This window comes from Camelus dromedarius, chromosome 18, assembly GCF_036321535.1.
Source record: "Camelus dromedarius isolate mCamDro1 chromosome 18, mCamDro1.pat, whole genome shotgun sequence".
Classification (NCBI taxonomy): Eukaryota; Metazoa; Chordata; class Mammalia; order Artiodactyla; family Camelidae; genus Camelus; species Camelus dromedarius.
In genome coordinates this window covers 12,060,531-12,066,446 of record NC_087453.1, presented here as the reverse complement: position 1 = coordinate 12,066,446, position 5,916 = coordinate 12,060,531, and positions in this window count along the sequence as shown.

Sequence of the window (5,916 nt, the reverse complement as noted above, 5' to 3'; positions counted from 1 at the left end):
GCCCCTCTGCTTCGGGCACTTGGGCCCCAGTGAGCCAGGGTTCTGCAGTGCGGCCGCAAGGTTGGACTGGGGAAGTGGACATGTCGGGGCTGGGAGCGGGCATTTCTACCAACAAAACAGCTGTCGATTCTGCTTTTAGGGAAGTTGACCTTGAGGGAAGCTGGGTTACAGATCCCTAATTCGAAACTCTCAGAATGCACAACCCCACTTAGCCTTTGTTAATTTTGCATGTGTGAAATTAAGGTAATTAATGAATATAATTGAATTAATGTGAAAAATACGATTTTTATACCAGACAGCTTAAGCAGTTTTAGTCATCTTGATATTAATGTTTATTTAGCACTTTGTTAGGTTTTAATACTGTGCTAAAGCATTTTACTTTACTGCTCTCTCAATCCCTACATGTCCTATTATGACAGGGGATATTAATATCATTTTATAAAGAAGGACATTAGACTCAGAGAAGTTGTCACATAGCCAGAAAGGGGAAAAGTTGGCTCTGAACCATGGGTGTCCAACTCCAAAGCCTATGTGCTTAATTTATAAGGTAGATATTCTCTTATTTAAAACTGCTACTATTTTTTGATGGCCTATTATGTGCTACACATTTTATAAGCATTCTCAGATATCATCCTCGAAACCCTTCTGGAATATAGGTGTCCCTTTTTTACAGAGGAGGAGCAAAGTTCCTGAGAGGGCAAAGCGACTTGCCCAAAGATGCTCAATAGCAAGGAAGTGATGTAGGTAGAACTTGAACTCTTGACTGATTGACTTGACTCTAGAGCCCAGATGTGGTGTAGTGAAGTGGGAGGAACTGGGAGTCAGGAGGCTGGCTGAGTGACTGGTCAAGTCCCTGCCCCTTTCTGGGCTTCAGTGTCTCCTGGCCAGATCATCTCTGTGGATCCTCTGAAGCCCTGTTTGTGGCTCTGACCAGCTCTTCTCTCCGGGCAGGGGTAGACGACCACCCAGAGGAGCTGAGCCTGCCAATGCCCACGCCAGACAGGACCACATCCCGCACTTCCTCCTCGTCTTCTGACTCCTCCATCAACCCGCACAGCCCAAATCCCAGTGACGGTGGAGCAGACACGCCCTTGGCACAGTCTGACGAGGAGGAGGATGGGGGTGATGGCGGCGCAGAGCCTGGAGCCTGCAGCTAGCAGTGGGCCCCCACCTACAGACTGACTGAGCTGGCTGTTCTCCACTTGAGACCCTAGATCCAGCCAGAGCCCTTCGGAGAAGACCAGATTCTACTTGCAGTAGGCACCTGAGGGAGGAAAGGATGGTGGGATGGTGTATCTTTCTAGGACTTAACCCACTCCTGCTTTATTGCTAACTTTTTCCTGCTGCACTCCCTCCCGCCAGTTTTTGGCTTCCTCCTGAGGTAGGGCTTGCCAGTGAGGAGATGGAAGATGAGATAGTACAAGAGGCCACTGCTTTTCTTAGCACTCCTCCCTCCCCCAAACTGTCCTGCAGTCTCCTGCTAGAGTCTCCTAAGCCAGTGTCTCTAAATGGACGTGAACTCCTTAACACTCCCAGTGAGATGGTACTCCAGCCATCCTGCTTCCTTAGATCCTTTTTGGAACAGGGCATGGTATAAATAATAAATAGATAATAATATACCAACCATTCCACTTCATTTTTCACATTGTACAGATCTCACACCCACTGTATTTCTTTAGCTCCTACCCAATACCATATTCTCATCACTCATTTACTCCATTTATTCAATAAATAATTATTGAACCCCTGTGCTGGACATTTGGAATACAGTTTTGAACAAGAGGCTGTATCCCTGCCTTCGTGGAGGAGAAAACCACGTAAATACCACAGTTCACAGTGTGATATGTAGTGTGGTGAGGAGTCGTTCTGTTACAAAACAGAGGCATCTTAACCTAGCTTGTACGGTCATTGAAGAGCTGATTTCTAAGCTGGGGTCCAAAGGATGAGCAGGAGTTACCCAGGTGGGATCTGTAATCCAGGCAGAAAGAGCAGCTTGGAGAGACTTTAAATGGAGAGAAATGTCCTGCAGAACTGAAAAACATTCAGCTTGGCTGAATTTTTGAATTTGAGCAGGAAATGAGGGGACAGGTAAGACTGACAAAGGTCAGGTCAGGACATGCTTTGAAGCCTGTATCAAGTTTCAGTTTGACTGCTAGCAAAGTATCAGTGACTTCAGATACAAATTTTATTTCCTCATATGAAAGAAGTCCAAAGTACAGGGCTATGTGGTCGCTCCACAGTTACTGGGCACCCAGGTCCTTTTGGCTCTTTTTGCTCAGCCACCTAAGGCGCATGGCTGGGTTCTCATTGATATCTCATATCCAGTATGGTTGTTGAGGCCCCAGCCATCATGTGGTTGAAACCAGTGGAAAGCAGGAGAAGAAATTGGGGATGGGCCAAAAAGGCACCGCCAGCTGTCTATTCCCACTTTGAGAAGCATTTTTGGACGTTCTAACCAATAGTATCCACTTCCATCTTATCGGCCGGAACTTGGTAACATGAGGAATGTTTTCCGGACATTTCATAGACATAGGGACACAGCATTATCTAGAAGAAAGGAGATTCTGGTCAAAAGCCACTTCCAAAGATTCTTTGGAGAGATAATAACCCTTTTGATTTCAGCTACCAATGCATCTGACTTCTCTGCTTCCTGCCAAACCTCTCAGAAGCACCCTGGCTGCTGAGGAGGCTGGGACCATCCTTTAGTAGGGCACACTGCTGTCTTGATAAAATCAGCTACATTACTAAGAAACAAGAGAATAGTAGTGATTGGGTAGATAACTAGCAGTTTCCATGTTAACAAATTTGAACTTTATTGGAAGTAATAAAGGATTACAAGTGGTTGAGTTGCTTGTTATAAAGATAATTCTGGCTGCAGTGTAAAGATACTGGAAGAGGACAGGAGCAGGACAGACGTAATAATCCATGCGAGAGGTAACGGTGGCCCAGAAGACGGTGGGGATGGTTAGCCTAGCTGGGCTGAGGCAGGATATAAACGATTAAATGACATTCAATAAATACGAAATGTCAGTGTTTAACGTGTGTAAGACACTGAACTTGGCCTTGGGAATGTGGTAGTGTCAAAAACAAAAAAAGACAGTCCTGCTCTTTGGGAGTTTAGGGTCTACTGGGGGCCCAAATGTCAAATTGCAACTAGGACTAGTGCTAGGAAGGAGTTAATAGCTTATTCAGAGAGGTCACGAGGTGCTTCCCTGGAGGAAGTGGCTTTTGAGCTGAGATCTGAAGGATGAGTAGGAGTAGACTGGGGGAGACTGGCTGGAAGGATTCCTTGTAGGGAGTACTGATTGGAGGGGACCAGAGTGGATGCCTGGAAACCAGGAGACAACTGCAGCCATATAGATGAGAGGTAATGGAAGATGGTGGAGGTAGGGGGGTGTGTGTGTGCATGTGGAAAAATGGAAGGGATAAAGAGATATTTAGGAGGCAAATTCCAAAATAGTGGATAGGTGGGTGTGAGAGAGGAAGAGGTCAAGGGTGCCACCATTGCTCCTGCCTTGTACAACAGGATGGTTTGGAAGGTTCTTCCCCTAGATGGGGGGTTTAAGGAGAGAACCAGGTTTGGGAAGAAGGTCATAAATTGGGTTTTGGATATGTTGAGTTTGAGATGTTTTTGAGACCAAGAGGACATTTTGAGTAGGTACTTGGACCCATTAGTGTGGGATGTAGATGAGAGGATTGGGCTGGAAAAATAAATAGATGAGTTATCAGTGTATAGGTGGCAAGTGTAGCCATGGGTGTGAGTGAGCTTGCCCAGGGAGAGTGTGGAATGAAGGGAGCGGGGGTTAAAGGACCTAGCCTTAAGGAACATCAAGTCATTTTTCACATCAGAAAAAATAAATCATTCCACTTCCTTTCATACATCAAACCACCCATGGGATGAGTGCCCTTCAGCCTAAATCTCAAAGCTCTTTGTGCCATCCAGGCTGAATGACAGGGCTGCAGTCTTCCCAATAGTCCCACTTTGCTTCCAGCCCTGCAGGAGGCCATTGTACGTGACAGTTCTTAAGGGCTTTTTCTAGCACTACTGAGAAACTTGTGGGAGTTTTGTGCCCCCTTTTCCCTGAAAGCCTCTGTGTTGAAGTTGAGATCATCCACTAAGCTGGGCCAAAGCTCAGTCTCATGTAAAATTCGGTGGTTTTGCTGGGTTACCACTGACTTTGCTGCACACAGAAGACATGGTCTCTGTCCTCTTGTGCTTTCTCCCTTCCTTTGGAGTAGCAAGCTCAACCTCCTGTCTGACTGTGGCTGAGCCTTCTCCTGGGCTGCACCCCATCATATCCACAGCTCTGCTTCTCAGCTCTTGGGATCACCCCACTCCCCTCCAAGGTCAATGATGGGAAGCTGGACTAGTGTGGTTGCCGTCAACATATCAATAACTCCAGGCACACAATGCTAAGATCGGTGGGCTGTGGGGCAAGAGCTTGCCTGGGGAGCAGGATCGACAGCCCTCTGGAGGGGGGAATTGTTCAGGAGCCTACAGGGAGCCTTCAGTTCAGCTGCAATGAGCCCCAGCCCTGCCTGGGAAAGCCTAGGGTCTGCTGAGACCCCAGGACCACTTCCTGTTTGGACAATGACCTTTTCTTCTGCCAAACCACAGGGGCTTGGCTGGCCTTCAGAGCCAGCGTCTCCAGCTGACTGTTTTTTTGAGGTCACACAGGGCTCCTGGAGATGGGGGGATGATTTGGAGCCAACTTTGAGGCAAGCAGCCCAGCTTTCAGTCTCCAGGCCACAGTGTGGTGTCTTCTGTCTGTTGCGTGGACTTGTCATAGACTCTGGAAAGGATGGAAGAAGACATCCTGTAGAATCCTGTGCTGTGGAGGAGATAGGAGGGACCACATCTCAGGGGAAGATTCCCTAGACAGCTCACACTCTAGCAGTCCCCAGGGTGCACAGAACTTGATACTGTGAACAGCACTGCAGTGTGGGGACAACATGGAGCTGTACAATGATGTTGTCTTGTTTGCTCATTCAAACATTCTGAGAACCCACTATGTGCTAGCCTCCTTGCTAAGGCAACTAAAATACTAGGCTGGCCAAGAGTTCTCCCAGGAAGAGACATGGCCACAGATAATGGAAATATAATGTCGGCTGTAGCACACTAGAGAGGGAGAAGGCTCTAGTCCTGGCTCCATCACCCACTGTGATCTTAGGCAATTAGCTGAATTTCTGTACCTCAGTTTACTCATCTGTAAAATGGAGATAATAGTACCTACCTCATAGACTTGTTTGAGTAAATGTTATTACTCAGTAGATGTTATCAAGCACTTACTACATTCCAGATTCTACTGTACCTAATCTGTGATCCTTACAGCAACCCTGAGAGCAGGTTTATCCATTTTACAGAGCAGGAAAAGTGACACTCGGGTTGCTCATGCTCGTATGGATTAAAGGTTGGTGTGGGGATTTGAACCTGACATCTAAGCTCATGGCCTTCCTTCTATTCTGTGTCTAGAGAGGCAGGAACACTGGATGTAAGTAGAATCAGGGCATAATGAGATAAAGACACCTTTTTGACACTTCCTCTCTGGTTAGTTAGGGCATATCTTGGCAGACCTGCCAGACACCAAGTTTGGCTCTTCAGAGAAGTATCATGAGTTTTACCAAGAGACTGTGCAAAAAGTCCTTCATGAATGTGTTTCCCATTGGGCAGGTGGAAAAATCAAAACAGAAACTGTTTGGAACTCTTACAACTCAATAATAAAAAGGTAAGGAAGTACAAAAGAGGAGAGGTGGGAAAGATTTTAAGACACTTCACAAAAGAAAATATATGAATAGCCGATAAGCACATGAAAAGATGTTCAACATCACTAGGTACCAAGGAGCTGCAAATTAAAACCACGGTAAGATACTACTACATACACAGCCATGTGATGAAAACTAAAAAGCCTCCCAGAT